Source organism: Schistocerca nitens, chromosome 4 (assembly GCF_023898315.1).
Source record: "Schistocerca nitens isolate TAMUIC-IGC-003100 chromosome 4, iqSchNite1.1, whole genome shotgun sequence".
NCBI lineage: Eukaryota > Metazoa > Arthropoda > Insecta > Orthoptera > Acrididae > Schistocerca > Schistocerca nitens.
The window spans coordinates 956,012,367-956,032,505 of NC_064617.1; the positions used below are offsets into that span (position 1 = coordinate 956,012,367).

General features: G+C 43.6%; 1 protein-coding gene across 2 annotated transcripts in view; it reads right to left on the minus strand.

The window, feature by feature from the left end:
- LOC126253629 (TBC1 domain family member 12-like) overlaps positions 1 to 20,139 on the minus strand; it is a 355,671-nt gene that overhangs the window by 192,517 nt on the left and 143,015 nt on the right. The window lies entirely within an intron of this gene.

The window sequence follows — 20,139 nt, forward strand, 5'->3', positions numbered from 1 at the left end:
ATTTTTCAAATCTCGTTGCTGCACGCTCGTTACAACATCGATTAAACAATACGCCGTAGTAATATCGATACAGTTATTACATCGATATGTAGGGAACACAGAACATAACATGGTGTAGTGAGTCACGTTGCAATTATCTTGTTCCTTTGTGTTCCGGCCAATCCGAATTAGCCGCAATGGAAGAATCCAAAACTCCGCATACAGAAGAGGAAAGTACTTCTGTACGTATCGGAAGAAAGGGAAAGAAACTCATTTATGGGTCAATCCTGTAAAAGGAAACAATTGTAAAGCGTATTGCACCCTTTGCAAGCATGAATTCAGCGTAGCACTTGGCGGTAATACAGACTGTCAGCAACACGCCAACACCGAATGACACAAAAGCACTGTTGAAAAGTAGGTATCATTGATGATTCAGGCAGAGGCCAAGAGAATTAAAGCAAAGAAGAAAAATAAGATTCGTGGCTTTCTTCTAAGTGTACTGGCATCTAATGCTCACACTGAAAGAATTTTTTCTTTCATGAACAGCAAAGGGTCTGATGATAGGAACCGTTGAAATCTAGATTTAATAAAAGCTGAACGACAAATAAGTGTCAATTTTTGTTACACATGTGATGAATTTGTCCAATTAGTAAACAACGCTCGCAGGCTTCGGACTGCTGCCAAAAGAGTAAACAAATATAGTTTTAAGTAAAAAATTCTGTAGACCTTCAGTTTATAATTGTTATGAAGAAGTTTTTAGGTTGGCCCATGCAGTAAACCTGTTTTAAGATTTAAATGAATTGTGTTAGACCTATTAATTTTGTCGGATCGAAGCTCGCTTATTTTGCAAAAAAAAAAAAAAAAAAAAGTTGGCAACCCTCGTCCGCATGTTCCAACATTGCGCGAGTCACAGTTGTGTACGGCGGGCCGGCTCTCATGGCTCTGAGCACTATGGGACTTAACTTCTGAGGTCATCAGTCCCCTAGACTCAGAACTACTTAAAGCTAAGTAACCTAAGGACATCACACATATCCATGCCCGAGGCAGGATTCGAACCTGCGACCGTAGTAGCAGCGCGGTTCCGGACTGAAGCGCCTAGAACCGCTCGGCCACAGCGGCCGGCCGGCAGGTGGGACATCGGATGGGTTCTGCGCGACCTTGTTTAGAGACGCCTCCCCCAACAACTCACCGTGTTTTTGATCACTGCTATGTGACCAAAGACATTCAGCAAATGCTTATAAATATCTGCGATGCTCTGGTTTTCCAAGAAAAAACTCAATCACAGCTTTCTGCCTGGAACGCACCTCCGTTACAGACGCCATTTTGAAGGCTACGTAAAGCGCCGCCACCTACTGGAACTTCATGGAACTGTAGGGGCTGAAGCGGGAATATTCTACTACGTTCCACAACAAAATCCGTATTTTTTCAACCGACACTGGCCGAGAAGAGAACGTTTTGCATTACTTATTGAACGCCTAGAGATGTGGGGGCTTCTCAGACACCCACTACATAGTGAAACTTAAGAATACGTCACTGTGAAATCTTGTACTCTACTGTTTGTAGAATATGATAAAGTCATACACTCTGGTTCGTCAAATAATTTTCCAATTGGTGGATGTGCCGCAAACAAAAGCTTTTTTGCCGCCATATGCTGCCAGACAGTTATACACTCCTGGAAATGGAAAAAAGAACACATTGACACCGGTGTGTCAGACCCACCATACTTGCTCCGGACACTGCGAGAGGGCTGTACAAGCAATGATCACACGCACGGCACAGCGGACACACCAGGAACCGCGGTGTTGGCCGTCGAATGGCGCTAGCTGCGCAGCATTTGTGCACCGCTGCCGTCAGTGTCGGCCAGTTTGCCGTGGCATACGGAGCTCCATCGCAGTCTTTAACACTGGTAGCATGCCGCGACAGCGTGGACGTGAACCGTATGTGCAGTTGACGGACTTTGAGCGAGGGCGTATAGTGGGCATGCGGGAGGCCGGGTGGACGTACCGCCGAATTGCTCAACACGTGGGGCGTGAGGTCTCCACAGTACATCGATGTTGTCGCCAGTGGTCGGCGGAAGGTGCACGTGCCCGTCGACCTGGGACCGGACCGCAACGACGCACGGATGCACGCCAAGACCGTAGGATCCTACGCAGTGCCGTAGGGGACCGCACCGCCACTTCCCAGAAAAATTAGGGACACTGTTGCTCCTGGGGTATCAGCGAGGACCATTCGCAACCGTCTCCATGGAGCTGGGCTACGGTCCCGCACACCGTTAGGCCGTCTTCCGCTCACGCCCCAACATCGTGCAGCCCGCCTCCAGTGGTGTCGCGACAGGCGTGAATGGAGGGACGAATGGAGACGTGTCGTCTTCAGCGATGAGAGTCGCTTCTGCCTTGGTGCCAATGATGGTCGTATGCGTGTTTGGCGCCGTGCAGGTGAGCGCCACAATCAGGACTGCATACGACCGAGGCACACAGGGCCAACAACCGGCATCATGGTGTGGGGAGCGATCTCCTACACTGGCCGTACACCACTGGTGATCGTCGAGGGGACACTGAATAGTGCACGGTACATCCAAACCGTCATCGAACCCATCGTTCTACCATTCCTAGACCGGCAAGGGAACTTGCTGTTCCAACAGGACAATGCACGTCCGCATGTATCCCGTGCCACCCAACGTGCTCTAGAAGGTGTAAGTCAACTACCCTGGCCAGCAAGATCTCCGGATCTGTCCCCCATTGAGCATGTTTGGGACTGGATGAAGCGTCGTCTCACGCGGTCTGCACGTCCAGCACGAACGCTGGTCCAACTGAGGCGCCAGGTGGAAATGGCATGGCAAGCCGTTCCACAGGACTACATCCAGCATCCCTACGATCGTCTCCATGGGAGAATAGCAGCCTGCATTGCTGCGAAAGGTGGATATACACTGTACTAGTGCCGACATTGTGCATGCTCTGTTGCCTGTGTCTATGTGCCTGTGGTTCTGTCAGTGTGATCATGTGATGTATCTGACCCCAGGAATGTGTCAATAAAGTTTCCCCTTCCTGGGACAATGAATTCACGGCGTTCTTATTTCAATTTCCAGTGGTGTATTTGGCCACATTGGAAGGCCTGGTGAAACTCCTCTGCGTGATTTGTACTCTTTCGTATGTCTCACAAGAAGCTACACTAGTTTTTGTATGTTGTTGTGGTTGTGGTCTTCAGCCCAGAGACTGGTTTGATGCAGCGCTCCATGCTACTCTATCCTGTGCAAGCCTCTTCATCTCCCAGTACCTAGTGCAGCCTACATCCTTCTGAATCTGCTTAGTGTATTCATCTCTTGGTCTCCCTCTACGATTTTTACCCTCCACGCTGCCCTCCAGTTCTAAATTTGTGATTCCTTGATGCCTCAGAACATGTCCTACCAACCGATCCCCTCTTCTAGTCAATTTGTGCCACAAACTCCTCTTCTCCCCAATTCTATTCAATACCTCCTCATTACTTATGTGATCTACTCATCTAATCTTCAGCATTCTTCTGTAGCACCACATTTCGAAAGCTTCTATTCTCTTCTTGTCCAAACTATTTATCGTCCCCGTTTCACTTCCACACAAGGCTACACTCCATACAAATACTTTCAGAAACGACTTCCTGACACTCAACTCTATACTCGATGTTAGCAAATTTCTCTTCTTCAGAAACGCTTTCCTTCCCATTGCCAGTCAACATTTTACATCCTCCCTACTTCGACCATCATCAGTTATTTTGCTCCCCAAATAGCAAAACTCGTTTACTACTTTAGGAGTCTCATTTCTGAATCTAATTCCCTCATCATCACCCGACTTAATTCGACTACATTGCATTACCCTCGTTTCGCTTTTGTTGTTGTTCATCTTATATCCTCCACTGAAGACACTGTCCATTCCGTTCATCTGCTCTTCCAGGTCCTTTGCTGTCTCTGATAGAATTACAATGTCATCGGCGAACCTCGAAGTTTTTATTTCTTCTCCATGGATTTTAATACTTACTCCTAATTTTTCTTTTGTTTCCTTTACTGCTTGCTCAATATACGGTTTGAATAATATCGGGGAGAGGCTACAACCCTGTCTCACTCCCTTCCCAACCACTGCTGGCCTTCCATGTCCCTCGACTCTTATAACTGCCATCTGGTTTCTGTACAAATTGTAAATAGCTTTTCGCTCCCTGTATTTTACCGCTGCCACCTTCAGAATTTGAAAGAGAGTATTCCAGTCAACATTGTCAAAAGCTTTCTCTAAGCCTACAAATTCTTAATCTAGCTTCTAAGATAAGTCGTAAGGTCAGTATTGCCTCACGTGTCCCAACATTTCTACGGAATCCAAACTGATCTTCCCCGAGGTCAGCTTCTACCAGTTTTTCCATTCGTCTGTAAAGAATTCGTGTTAGTATTTCGCAGCCGTGGCTTATTAAACTGATAGTTTGGTAATTTTCACATCTGTCAACACCTGCTTTCTTTGGGATTGGAATTATTATATTCTTCTTGAAGTCTGTGGGTATTTCGCCTCTCTCATACATCTTGCTCACCAGATGGTAGAGTTTTGTCAGGGCTGGCTCTCCCAAGGTTATTAGTAGTTCTAATGGAATGTTGTCTACTCCCGGGGCCTTGTTTGGACTTAGATCTTTCAGTGCTCTGTCAAACTCTTCACGCAGTATCATACCTCCCAGTTTTTGTATGAAGCCACGAATTACTTACGTAGCGACAATACAGCCAATTTCTGTTAGGAGCCTTGTAGTTTTTTCTCCTGACTCAGAACAATTTGCGAAGCAGTCCTAAGAACGATAACTGCTACCAACTATTTACAGTGCCGTCACGAGCACGGACAGACGCCAGCAAGGTCGCACCGCCGAGGACACCGGTGGGAAAGCCCGACTTCCGCTTTCAGCATACTTCGTCCGCACTGCAGTTCCTCGTTCTGTAGTAGTAAAGCCCTTATCTGAAACAACGAAACTAAGTAAAAGTGAACCGGCAATATTGAACAGAACACCAACTTTTGATACTTTATTCAGACCCCTGACGACGTAGTTGTGAACATTCTGCCCGCTTTGTCTCAGCACACTGTTTTACAAAACTGGGTGTCAGTCATGCGTAAAAATGAGTACTAATACACTCCAAATAAATGAAGGAAAAGCAGAGTACAGCGTTTCGTAGACGCTCTTATTGCACTGGGATGAGGAATGAAACGATCATGTTTCTTTTAAACATCCCGGCATTGCCCCTAGCGATTTAAGAAAGCAACAGTGTAAGTGGTCCATGATTAAGGAATTTATTGCTAGCGCACTCGAGCAGATGTAACTTCGATGGAATGCTCACGCGCTGCCTGCGATATGTAAGCTACAATAGAATCGCAGACCAGAGAGCAGTGTCGGCGGTAGTAGAAGTAGTAGTAGTAGCAGCAGCTCGCAGTCAGGCGTTGGGGCCGGCCGTGGAGAGCGATGGCGGTGCCTGAGCGATGTAGTATAAGGTAAAATCAAGAATTACTATTCTTAGCCGCGCGCATATGTAATTTGTAACAACTGATTTTGTACTATTGTTATATCAAGTTCCATGTAAATGTTTTTTAAAAAAAATCTGTTAGTAATAATCTTTCTTATAAAAATATGGCATTGATAACTGAAAACCGAACAGACGCAACAGTTATGCTTGATATGTTACAAGAGATTGCTGAAAAGACTGGGCTAAAAATATCCTACGAAAAAACCGAGTATATAGAACACAAACGTAATACAGAAAAGTTTATGAAAACAAAGTATTGAAAAATTAAAAGAGTTGATAGATTCAAATACCTGGGGGAGTGGATCCAAGCCAATGGACTGGATAACACAACAAATAAAGAAAGAATAAAAAAGTTGGAATTTGCATATAAATTGACACAAAACTACTACAATAAGAAATCAATATCCATACAAGCAAAGATTAAACATTATAATTCAGTTATTAGGACACAAGCAACATATGGATCAGAGTGCCTAACATTGAATAAGAAAGGCGAATTAAGAGAACTAGAAAAAAGAGAGAGAAAAATATTAAGAAAAATTCTAGGTCCTGAGAAAAACAAGGAAAACAGGTGGATTAAAAGGAGAAATGAAGACCTATACAAAAATACAGAAAAGATCACTGATAGAATGAGGAAGAGACGGCTAAAATTTTATGGACATTTAAAAAGAATGGAAGAAACACGGATTACAAAGAAAATTTTTAATTACGTTAGTAAGCTGAAAAACACTGTAGGATGGATAGAAGCAGTAAAGAAAGACGCCAACAAAACAGGTGTTACAGAAGAAATAATACGTGACAGGAATAACTTTAGGCTACTTATAGAAAACGCAAACTATGAAGAAGATGCGCCAAAACCTCGACCCAAGAGAGTGTGGACAGATGAGCAGAGACGAGCAGTTGGCGAGAAAATGAAGAAGTACTGGGAAGAACGGAAGAAAAAGAAACACCATAAGTCTTAAGTTGTATGCGGTCCATAGCTGGCCAAATTCATAATAAAAAAAAAATAACTTTTGACAATCATTCGTCTGAATTTAAAGTTTTTAGTAATTTATCTTATCCATGGTCATGCCGATTATCGTAAAGAAAAATCAGTTGTTTCTTTTTATACAAGACAAATCTAGCGGCCAGCATTGGACTGGGCTGTGCCAGTAAAAGTTCTTGTAGGAGCAGATACATAGCCGAGCGGTCTAGGGCGCTGCAATTATAGACTGTGCGGTTGGTCCCGGCGGAGGTTCGAGTCCTCCCTCGGGCATGGGTGTGTGTGGGTTTGTCCTTAGGATAATTTAGGTTAAGTAGTGTGTAAGCTTAGGGACTGATGACCATGGCAGTTAAGTCCCATAAGATTTCACACACATTTGAACATTTTTGAACAAGCAGATATATACGCGTTATCCGGCGACTTCAGTAAGAATTTTCAATTTATTCAGAATGATTTTTCAGGGCCATAACGCACCATTGCTGACGTCCGGATTTACCAGTTTAGGTTCACAGTAAGTAAATTATTGAAAGGTTATATATGAGTCACATTTTCATTGAGAGGTTAGTCACACGTTTTTATTCCGAGGTTACTGAATTTTAAGTTGTTGGGAGGTTACACTTGATGTTAATGTTACATATAAATAAAGTAACAGTTTAAATAAATATAACATTAACATTTAGTGAAACCCCCCCAACAGTTTACTTCCGTAACCTCGCAATAATAATGGGTGACTAACCTCTCAATGAAAATGTGACTCATATATAACCTTTCAATAATTAACTGACTGTGAACATACACTGGTAAATCGGGACGTCAGCAATGCTGCGCCATGGCCCTGAAAAATCATTCTGAATAAATTTAATATTATTACCTCAATGAAGTCGCCGGATAACGCGTATATATCTGCTCCGATAAGAAATTTTTCTGGCACACCGGGGATAATTGGCATGACTATGGATAGGAGAAATTAGTAAAAACTTTAAATTCAGATGAATGATTGTCAAAAGTTATTTTTATAAGAAAGATTATTATTAAAAGATTTTTTTAAATAACATTTACATGGGACTTGATATAACAATAGTACAAAATCAGTTGTTACAAATTACATATGCGCGCGGCTATGAATAGTAATTCTTGATTTTACCTTATACACATCGCTCAGGCACCGCCATCGATTTCCACGACCGGCCCAAACGCCCGAATGCAAGCTGCTACTGCTACTACCGCCGACACGGCTCTCTGGTCTGCGATTCTATTGTAGCTTACATATCCCAGGCAGCGCGTGAGCATTCCATCGAAGTTACATCTACTCGAGTGCGCTAGCAATAAATTCGTTAATCATGGACCTCTTACAACAGAAAGATACGATATCGCTATTGCACAATGCGAAACCACCGAACCATCTCGCTCGGTCGTCGACTAACTGTGTTGTCAGCATTTTAGAAAAGTGAAACGTGGGCAATAAACGCTTCAGGTAAGAAGAGAACGGAAGATTTCAAAGGCGGTGCTACAGAAGAGGTTGAAGATCTGATGCGTAGAGCTGATAACTAATGATGACGTATTGAACTGAGGAGAAAAGGAATTTATGGCACAACTTGACTAAAAAAAAAGGGATCGGCTGATTGAGATGAAGGCTTCGCTACACCAAGCAGATCCAAATGGATGTTGGATGCTGTAGTTACGCAGAGAGCAACAGGTTTATTCGTGATTAGCGTGGGAAGCTGCCATCAGATCAGTCTTCGGACTGAGGACGAGAAGAACAATAATTCAACTGTGATTCTTGAGTTTCTCCCGGCGTATTTGATAATAAAAATATCCACGGGTGTACTGCCGGTCTACAGTGTCCAACGAGCACAATATTTCGGCGATCATACATGTCGCCATCATCAGGTGAACTGACGGACTGAGCTCCTGTGAACGTGCCGGCACGGAGATCCGTACACTATGGCTGCTCAGGTGGAACTGGGTTCGGTCGCGGCGGCGGCGGATTTAAATACCCTCCGCCCGCGGGCGGAGGGTATTTAAATCCGCCGCCGCCGCGACCGAACCCAGTTCCACCTGAGCAGCCATAGTGTACGGATCTCCGTGCCGGCACGTTCACAGGAGCTCAGTCCGTCAGTTCACCTGATGATGGCGACATGTATGATCGCCGAAATATTGTGCCCGTTGGACACTGTAGACCGGCAGTACACCCGTGGATATTTTGATTAATAATTCAACTGTCCCTGACACGTTGGTTGGGTGGTTGAATTGGGGGAGGGGACTAAACAGCAGCGAGGTCAGGAAGGATGGGGAAGGAAATCGGCCGAGCCCTTTTGAAAGGAACCATCCCGGCATTTGCCTGAAGCGATTTAGGGAAATCACGGAAAACCTAAATCCGGATGGCCGGACGCGGGTCTGAACCATCGTCCTCCCGAATGCGAGTCCAGTGTGCTAACCACTGCGCCACCACGCTCGGTCATCCGTGACAGGAAATATTGCAATAATGATACTTCATATTTGGAAACTTCCTGGCAGATTATAACTGTCTGCCGTACCGTACCGAGACCCCAACTCGGAACCTTTGCCTTTCGCGGACAAGTGCTCTACCAACTGAGCTACCCAATCACGACTCACGCCCCGTCCTCACAGCTTTACTTCTGCCAGTACCTCGTCTCTTACCTTCCAAACTTTACAGAAGCTCTCCTGCGAACCTTATTCTGGACTTCATATTCTGTTGGATGCATATGAGCTGTTGTTTTTATAAGATACAGATATTGTTATTTTTAAGGAAATAACAATCACTGCTCAATTGATGAACTGCGCCATACTCACAGTTCTGATATCGGTCCGCCGCGGCTTTCGTTATCCGGCAGTGCCTCTGCACCAGGCAGCTGATTGTGAGAGAAAATTATAACCAGAAACACGACGCGTCCCGTTATCTCCCAGCATTTGTTTGCGTGGGCGTACTGCGCTTTACTATCTCGTGGGAGGGTGCGCCCCACTGCGCAGTATCAAAATCTAGGACAGGCGTATCACCCGCGTTTATTTTATAAATCCGGCAGACGTCGCAGTTACATATGCGCACAGGTCTGAATTCATTCAATGTCACGGTTTGTGGAAAGCAAATAAATTGCCGCTCTGCATACACGTGCTAAGTTAAATAACTAATTCTTGGTATAACACAGAGAGGAATAAACTAACTTTTACATACACGTCCATTCTCTACGTACATCTCCGGCCCATGGATGACTGCTTACATTTTTCAAGAATTTTTAATACATTAAAGGCCAAAATTTGCATAGTGTAAGAAAGCGCAGTAAAATGATATCGCATGGCTTTTTGGCTTAATAAAAATAACATATTTCGTTTTTAATTAGTAGTAGCATAAAGACACGAGCATTCACACTGCATTAAAATTTCTTTTGAATGATTTCTTGAAGCCTTCAGCTGTCATTTCCTTTATTTCCTGCACGATTGAACAATTTCGGACATAGGCCCTTTTCAAGTATTTTATGGATGATTTTTTTGGAAACAGATTATATCTTAACGTGCTCCTGAAAGCCTCAAACTAATTTATGAGTATAACATGATGATGCCGGCCGGAGTGGCCGAGCGGTTCTAGGCCCTACAGTCTGGACGCGAGCGACCGCTACGGTCGCAGGTTCGAATCCTGCCTCGGGCATGGATGTGTGTGATGTCCTTAGGTTAGTTAGGTTTAAGTAGTTCTAAATTCTAGGGGACTGATGACCTCAGATGTTAAGTCCCATAGTGCTCAGAGCCATTTTTTATAACACGTCGTCGTAGGAGCAACGACGTATATTATATAATTTGTTACCAAAAAAATCATCCATAAAATACCTGAAAACGGCCTAAGGTCGAAATTGTACAATCGTACAGGAAATAAAGAAAATGGCAGCTGAAGGCTTCAAGAAATCATTCAAAAAATTCATCAAAGCTGCGGACCCTATCGCATTGAAAATTGTAGCAATAAAATTTGGTAGAAATTCGTAGAAAACTGTAAAACATGAAACAGAAAAAATTTCTTTTTTCTAATTCTGGAGATCTAGTAATTTAACTAATACACAAGGTACGTCTGAAAGTTCGGTGGATGGCCTCAGAAAAAAAGAAACAAGAATAAAAACAAAATGCCTTTACTGTCCTTCGAAGTAATCACCATTTACTGTAACACACTTCAGGCATTGTTTGTAAAGCCGTTGGAAACTGTCAGGAAACGCTTCTCGTGGAATCGTTCGAAGCATCGTAGTCACGCGCGACGTCTGCGAAGCGTAACGTATGCCTTTCGAACAAAAAGGAGACTAGCGGCGCCAAATCTGAAGAATAAGGAGGCCACTGAACAGACATCTTGCGTTGATCGAGAAAGGTGAGCAAGCAGACATTGTGGACATCCAGCAACGCGAGTGACCACGGTGATTCGACCGATTACACAAGAAGCGTTTGTCAACAGTTTCCACCTGTTTTTCAACAAACGTCAGAAGCGTGTTGTTGCTAACGCTAGTTACTTTGAAGGGCAGTAAAACTTTTTTTTGTAGTTCTTGTTTCCTTTACTTTCTGACTGTGAGGCCATTCACGCGACTTTTCAGACGCACCTTGTATATAATTAAGACTCAAATAAAGTACAAAAAAAAAATAGTGCTGCTATCGAGAATCGAACCAGAGACTTCAACATTACAACGCAAGCTACGCACTCCGCTACCGGCAGTCTGTCAAAAAAGTTCGTAATGTGTGGTGCTCCAAAATCTTCAAACGTGGTTTGTTTGCGAACTCCATCATACTGCCTTAGGGTACTGATGTCTGGGCATTCATTAACATTTTATATCCTGTAAGTATGAAGAAAATCGAAGAGGTTCAGTCCATAAGGACCCCTGGTTAGATGAACTTCAATTTTTTTTTTTTTGGGATCAACTCAACTTTGTCAATAGCGTTGGCACCAAATATCTACACGACTGGCTATTAAAATTGCTACACCACGAAGATGACGTGCTACAGACGCGAAATTTAACCGACAGGAAGAAGATGCTGTGCTATGCAAATGATTAGTTTTTCAGAGCATTCACACATGGTTGGCGCCGGTGGCGACACCTACAACGTGCTGACATGAGGAAAGTTTCCAACCGATTTCTCATACACAAACAGCAGTTGATCGGCGTTGCCTGGTGAAACGTAGTTGTGATGCCTCGTTTAAGGACGAGAAATGCGTATAATCGCGTTTCCGACTTACATAAAGGTCGGATTGTAGTCTATCACGATTGCGGTTTATCGTATCGCGACACTGCTGCTCGCGTTGGTCGAGATCCAATGACTGTTAGCAGAATATGGAATCGGTGGGTTCAGGAGGGTAATATGGAACGCAGTGCAGGATCCCAACGGCCTCGTATCACTAGCAGTCCACATGATAGGCATCTTATCCGCATGGCTGTAACGGATCGTGCAGCCAAGTCTCGATCCCTGAGTCAACAGATTGGGACATTTGCAAGACAACAACCATCTGCACGAACAGTTCGACGACGTTTGCAGCAGCATTGACTATCAGCTCGGAGACCATGGCAGCGGTTACCCTTCACGCTGCATTACAGACAGGAGCGCCTGCGATGGTGTACTCAACGACGAACCTGGGTACACGAATGGCAAAAAGTCATTTTTTCGGATGAATCCAGGTTCTGTTTACAGCAACATGATGGTCGCATCCGAGTTTGGCAACATCGCGGTGAACGCACATTGGAAGCGTGTATGCGTCATCGCCATACTGGCGTATCTCCTGCGTGATGGTATGGGGTGCCATTGGTTACACGTCTCGGTCACCTCTTGTTCGCATTGACGGCACTTTGAACAGTGGACGTTAGATTTCAGATGTGTTACGACCCGTGCCTCTACCCTTCATTCGATCCCTGCGAAACCCTACATTTCAGCTGGATAATGCACGACCGCATGTTGCAGGTCCTGTACGGGCCTTTCTGGATACAGAAAATGTTCGGCTGCTGCCCTGGCCAGCCCATTGTCCAGATCTCTCACCAATTGAAAACGTCTGGTCAATTGTGGCCGAGCAACTAGCTCGTTACAATACGTCAGTCACTACTCTTGGTGAACTGTGGTATCGTGTTGAAGCTGCATGGGCAGCTGTACCTGTACACGCCATCCAAGCTCTGTTTGACTCAATGCCCAGGCGTATGAAGGCCATTATTACGGCCAGAGGTGGCTGTTCAGGGTACTGATTTCTAAGGATCTATGCACCCAAATTGCGTGAAAATGTAATCACATGTCAGTTCTAGTATAATATATTTTTCCAATGAATACCCGTTTATCATCTGCATTTCTTCTTGGTGTAGCAATTTTAATGGCCAGTAGTGTACGTAATAAAATTCATAACAGGCTAAACAACTATCATAACGCATATATTCAAATGATGTACTGAAAGTGTTTAACAACTAACTTTCTAAAAAAAAAAACACGCCAAATGGGGAATCTGTTTTGTGAAACGTTTTGGACATGGAATGTTTTTGTAACGCCATTACCGAGCTGTACTAATTCAGCATAGCCGCGTGGTCTGAGGCGCCATGTCAAAGATTGCGCCGCAGGTTCGAGTCCTCCCTTGGGCATGGGTGTGCGTGTTGTTTTTGTCATGAGTTAGTTTAAGAAGTGTGTAAGACTAGGGACCGATGATCTCATCAGTTTGGTCCCCTAGGAATTCACACACATTTGAACAATTCAGCATACCAGTTTTTGGCGCTAGTTGATTAATGAAAATATTGTCTCTGAGCAATGGCTACCAGAATGCGCCAAAATCACGAAAATGAAGAAGAACTGACAAGGGTTGAGAATAAAGCTCCTGTCGCTATTCCCTATGGGAGAGGGAGGGTTTATGCGAGGCTATACGGCGATTTTTATCGAGGCCTATTTCCAGGATAGCTTGAAGGGAAAAACTTCCGACGTGGATGCAGACAGAGATGCAAGGGTGAAAATGGCGCAGCGACACGGGTTCTCTTCCCTACTGCGTAGTGAAACGTGCCAGGCGTTACGGGTTACTTGGTTACTGCACAAGTTACGACGAATTTACTACTAGAAAAACAGTGTCCGCGAGAGTTTGGCACTTAGGTTGCTTTAAAGTTGGAACAAAAGGCAGCAGCAGAGGAGAGGAACAGTAAATTCAAACGAGACGGATCATAAACGTTTAGAATGGCGACTATAATTCGAAGAAAGAATAGTAGCGCAGATGTGAGAACACGACCGCCCACTGGATAAAAGGCAAATGACGGTTCACAGCTAAACTGTGGCGTTTAACGAAATGTGCGCTATTCCTCCTCTCCTACTGTCAACTACATGCTGCCTCCGAGGAATTGATTGATGGATAAGGTCCTCTACAGCTCGTATAGTTGCTGCTGTGGTCGAGTGTTGACACGCCAAAGGCGCAAATCGTAATTTAACCAGGGCTCAGACGAATCCACAATAATAGCCATGTAAGTCAAATCATCTTCTCTTTAAATGCGATTCTTCAACAGCAGACCATTTCGCTGTTGAGGATTAGACGTAGGAACAATCTGGACGTAGAATGCTGAGTTACGTTCGTGGGAGAAAAGTTTGCGATATTTTGAAACAAACGAGGGCTCCACACATCGATGTTCAAGCTACACGATAATCTCTGGTGTCAGTGTCCTCTTTCGTATACTTTTATAATGAAAGTATTTAACGATAAGCCTTTCCTTGAGTACGCGAGCGTTTGAATAACTTACTTCAAGCGATATCATTAGCTGCACTTCGTTATTGGAGTTTAAATATCGACATTCACGTCGACTATAATTCGCAATAAGAGAGAACACGCTTATCGATAACTGTAATAATGCGTGACAAAATATCACTCCGACACTTGTTAAAACTGGGTTGTAACACACCAATAAACATACAAAAGTCACAGCCAGAGAGTATGAGTTCTTTAACAAAGTCTAGGTGCCGTTAATCGTTCTATTCAATTCACCAGGCGTAACTCACGTACACTGAACTGACAACCGTCGTAATATAGTTAACTGATTCCCATTTAGCCGGCCGCGGTGGCCGTGCGGTTCTGGGCGCTTCAGTCCGGAACCGCGGGACTGCTACGGTCGCAGGTTCGAATCCTGCCTCGGGCATGGATGTGTGTGATGTCCTTAGGTTAGTTAGGTTTAAGTAGTTCTAAGTTCTAGGGGACTGATGACCACAGATGTTAAGTCCCATAGTGCTCAGAGCCATTTGAACCATTTTTGATTCCCATTTAACGATCAGATCGCTCTTATGCTGATTAAGCCAGCATTATCACTTCGTAAAGCTTTCTTAAAGTGCATTGATTGCTGAAGTGCAGAAAATTAATTAGTCAAATCTTCGCAATATTAACTTCCAGAGATATTGCTACACTTCCGCTTCTATACAACGCTTAAGAACATTTACTGTCATTCAAACTTCAGTTTAAACGTCCTTTTACTTCCTCTGAGCAATAAGAATCTCCATTTAAAATTGCTCGGCTAATCTACTTTCAACCCGAAAGTCTCAAATTATAAGTTATTGTATTGTGTAATTCTCATAACTGAGATATTTTGGAATATCTTCCGAGTACTTATTACGTACAATGAATTACCAACATACACATATCTGAGAGAACACAAGCTGTAATGTTTACAGTCAGCTACAATAGTGAATAGTATTCATCACTACATTCGTTAGCAAGACATTTTTGATACTTAAAATATCAGTGTCTTCCAGGTCGTCTACCTGCTCGCTGGCCATTGGCTTGGACTCCAATAGCGCACGGTACACCCGCTGCTGTGTCGTGAGATCAACACTGGAATACCTTGCCGAACTCGATCATATGAACAAATACAAAATAAACGCTTTTGGTGCGTCGATTCACATAAAATCTTTAATACAAAACTACAAAACACATTCCTACTTGCCTGACGTAACTCAGCAGAACATACCAGTGTTTGCCACGATTCATCGTAAACACTACAAATGGTTGCACTGAGCAATGACTGTACAGTTATTCACTGGGATCTTCATTCATATCATCTCGAAGAAAGGCCATACGAGCAGCGAGCTACCATGGAAATAATTCATAGATTTACCTTTCAAACGAGTCGGTGCATAGGTTACGGCCTTTAGACCTGCTTCGGTAAGAGCAGAGTTTTCGGTAAGAGCACAGTTTCCCCGTCCAACTCACACTGTTCAGGTTTCCGTAAATCATGTAAGCCGAATGATGGGATGGATCCGTCGTAGAGGACAAGATCGGTTTGCATCCCAAACGTATGCAATACGACCCCTGTGGCCCATCTCTCGTGACTCCGTGGTTAACGACTGCTAATTCCAAAATTTCTCCCTGTCTTTGTGAGGCTCCACTGAGACCTTGCAATGTTTCTGGAACCTAGAACCGCTTGCGAGGAATGGCGGTAAAGCCAGAGCCAAAATTCCGCGGAAACCAGGTCGGTCGTCAGTGTCGCTAAACACTGTGACGTCACTCCTAACGGCCTCGGGGTCAACGAGGTATACGGGCCCTCAGCGAAATTGTGACGTCACAATAGTCGGCTTGTCCGCCACAGTTCGTGAACGCTCGCCTCCCTGCAAGATCTACGGGAAATCAATATTTAATTGAAAAGGTATCCATGAACCATGGACCTTGCCGTTGGTGGGGAGGCTTGCGTGCCTCAGCGATACAGATGGCCGTACCGTAGGTGCAACCACAACGGAGGGGTATCTGTTGAGAGGCCAGACAAACATGTGGTTCCTGAAGAGGGGCAGCAGCCTTTTCAGTAGTTGCAGGGGCAACAGTCTGGATGATTGACTGATCTGGCCTTGTAACATTAACCAAAACGGCCTTGCTGTGCTGGTACTGCGAACGGCTGAAAGCAAGGGGAAACTACAGCCGTAATTTTTCCCGAGGACATGCAGCTTTACTGTATGATTAAATGATGATGGCGTCCTCTTGGGTAAAATATTCCGGAGGTAAAAATAGTCCCCCATTCGGATCTCCGGGCGGGGACTACTCAAGAGGACGTCGTTATCAGGAGAAAGAAAACTGGCGTTCTACGGATCGGAGCGTGGAATGTCAGATCCCTTAATCGGGCAGGTAGGTTAGAAAATTTAAAAAGGGAAATGGATAGGTTAAAGTTAGATATAGTGGGAATTAGTGAAGTTCGGTGGCAGGAGGAACAAGACTTTTGGTCAGGTGATTACAGGGTTATAAATACAAAATCAAATAGGGGTAATGCAGGAGAAGGTTTAATAATGAATAAAAAAATAGGGGTGCGGGTTAGCTACTACAAGCAGCATAGTGAACGCATTATTGTGGCCAATTATAGACACAAAGCCCATGCCTACTACAGTAGTACAAGTTTATATGCCAACTAGCTCTGCAGATGATGAAGAAATTGATGAAATGTATGACGAGATAAAAGAAATTATTCAGGTAGTGAAGGGAGACGAAAATTTAATAGTCATGGGCGACTGGAATTCGTCAGTAGGAAAAGGGAGAGAAGGAAACATAGTAGGTGAATATGGATTGGGGGGAAGAAATGAAAGAGGAAGCCGCCTTGTAGAATTTTGCACAGAGCATAACTTAATCATAGCTAACACTTGGTTCAAGAATCATAAAAGAAGGTTGTATACCTGGAAGAATCCTGGAGATACTAAAAGGTATCAGATAGATTATATAATGGTAAGACAGAGATTTAGGAACCAGGTTTTAAATTGTAAGACATTTCCAGGGGCAGATGTGGATTCTGACCACAATCTGTTGGTTATGACCTGCAGATTGAAACTGAAGAAACTGCAAAAAGATGGGAATGTAAGGAGATGGGACCTGGATAAACTGAAAGAACCAGAGGTTGTAGAGAGTTTCAGGGAGAGCATAAGGGGACAATTGACAGGAATGGGGGAAAGAAATACAGTAGAAGAAGAATGGGTAGCGCTAAGGGATGAAGTAGTGAAAGCAGCAGAGGATCAAGTAGGTAAAAAGACGAGGGCTAGTAGAAATCCTTGGGTAACAGAAGAAATATTGAATTTAATTGATGAAAGGAGAAAATATAAAAATGCAGTAAATGAAGCAGGCAAAAAGGAATACAAACGTCTCAAAAATGAGATCGACAGGAAGTGCAAAATGGCTAAGAAGAGATGTCTAGAGGACAAATGTAAGGATGTAGAGGCTTGTCTCACTAGGGGTAAGATAGATACTGCCTACAGGAAAATTAAAGAGACCTTTGGAGAGAAGAGTACCACTTGTATGAATATCAAGAGCTCAGATGGCAACCCAGTTCTAAGCAAAGAAGGGAACGCAGAAAGGTGGAAGGAGTATATAGAGGGTTTATACAAGGGCGATGTACTTGAGGACAATATTATGGAAATGGAAGAGGATGTAGATGAAGATGAAATGGGAGATAAGATACTGCGTGAAGAGTTTGACAGAGCACTGAAAGACCTGAGTCGAAACAAGGCCCCGGCAGTAGACAACATTCCATTAGAACTACTGATGGCCTTGGGAGAGCCAGTCATGACAAAACTCTACCATCTGGTGAGCAAGATGTATGAGACAGGCGAAATACCCACAGACTTCAAGAAGAATATAATAATTTCAATCCCAAAGAAAGCAGGTGTTGACAGATGTGAAAATTACCGAACTATCAGTTTAATAAGTCACAGCTGCGAAATACTAACGCGAATTCTTTACAGACGAATGGAAAAACTGGTAGAAGCGGACCTCGGGGCAGATCAGTTTGGATTCCGTAGAAATGTTGGAACACGCGAGGCAATATTAACCTTACGACTTATCTTAGAAGAAAGATTAAGGAAAGGCAAACCTACGTTTCTAGCATTTGTAGACTTAGAGAAAGCTTTTGACAACATTAACTGGAATACTCTCTTTCAAATTCTGAAGGTGGCAGGGGTAAAATACAGGGAGCGAAAGGCTATTTACAATTTTTACAGAAACCAGATGGCAGTTATAAGAGTCGAGGGGCATGAAAGGGAAGCAGTGGTTGGGAAGCGAGTGAGACAGGGTTGTAACCTCTCCCCGATGTTATTCAATCTGTATATTGAGCAAGCAGTAAAGGAAACAAAAGAAAAATTCGGAGTAGGTATTAAAATTCATGGAGAAGAAGTAAAAACTTTGAGGTTCGCCGATGACATTGTAATTCTGTCAGAGACAGCAAAGGACTTGGAAGAGCAGTTGAACGGAATGGACAGTGTCTTGAAAGGAGGATATAAGATGAACATCAACAAAAGCAAAACGAGGATAATGGAATGTAGTCAAATTAAATCGGATGATGCTGAGGGGATTAGATTAGGAAATGAGACACTTAAAGTAGTAAAGGAGTTTTGCTATTTGGGAGTAAAATAACTGATGATGGTCGAAGTAGAGAGGATATAAAATGTAGACTGGCAATGGCAAGGAAATCGTTTCTGAAGAAGAGAAATTTGTTAACATCGAGTATAGATTTAAGTGTCAGGAAGTAGTTTCTGAAAGTATTTGTATGGAGTGTAGCCATGTATGGAAGTGAAACATGGACAATAACCAGTTTGGACAAGAAGAGAATAGAAGCTTTCGAAATGTGGTGCTACAGAAGAATGCTGAAGATAAGGTGAGTAGATCACGTAACTAATGAGGAGGTATTGAATAGGATTGGGGAGAAGAGAAGTTTGTGGCAAAACCTGACTAGAAGAAGGGATCGGTTGGTAGGACATGTTTTGAGGCATCAAGGGATCACAGATTTAGCATTGGAGGGCAGCGTGGAGGGTAAAAATCGTAGAGGGAGACCAAGAGATGAATACACTAAGCAGATTCAGAAGGATGTAGGTTGCAGTAGGTACTGGGAGATGAAGAAACTTGCACAGGATAGAGTAGCATGGAGAGCTGCATCAAACCAGTCTCAGGACTGAAGACTACAACAACAACATCCAATAAAGGTCTTAATCTTGTCGTGCGCTATTGAGAACTTCTAAGCATTTAAACACGCAGTCACGAATTACCAAATTCGTCTGAAATAAGTTACTCGTTCCCGCCAGAGACGGCTGCTGGAACGCATAAGATCTGTAGTGTCACGTGCTGTGACGTACGGGCCACGGTCTGTCTTTCTCGTGGGCCTCTAAACGGCTTACGGCTAGAGCGTATATTTTCACTGTGGCGATAGCTTTTTACTGCAGGTGGTCTGCTGTCGAGCTCTTAGTGGCTGAAAGTGTAGTTCTTACTGTACACATCTTTCGCCGCTGCGAAGCACTTGTTTGTGTGATTTACGTCACACTATGGTAAATAAGTGCTGTGTACCAGGCTGTACTGACAAAAACAAGACGGGGAAAAAGATATCCGTGTGAAGTTTCCACTCGAATCCAAACTGACGAAGAAGTAGAATCACGCTATTTGACGGGAAAAATTCACTCTGTCGTAACATTCTGTTGCAAGCACTGTTAAGTTACATTAAAAACACAAAAATAAATTTAATTTCAGCGTATATGTGCGCTATGCATTAATTATAATCACAAAGGCTTCATTGCCATTGCCCAGTGTCAGTTAATGTATCATGGCAAAGACTTTAGAGTTCGGCTTCTGAATGTATGAATACACGTGCAGTGTGCCGTGCATAAGTTCTATGGAACTGTATTTGTCACTTTATTCAGTTTGAACCTTCTAATCACACATACAAATCAAGCATTCCAA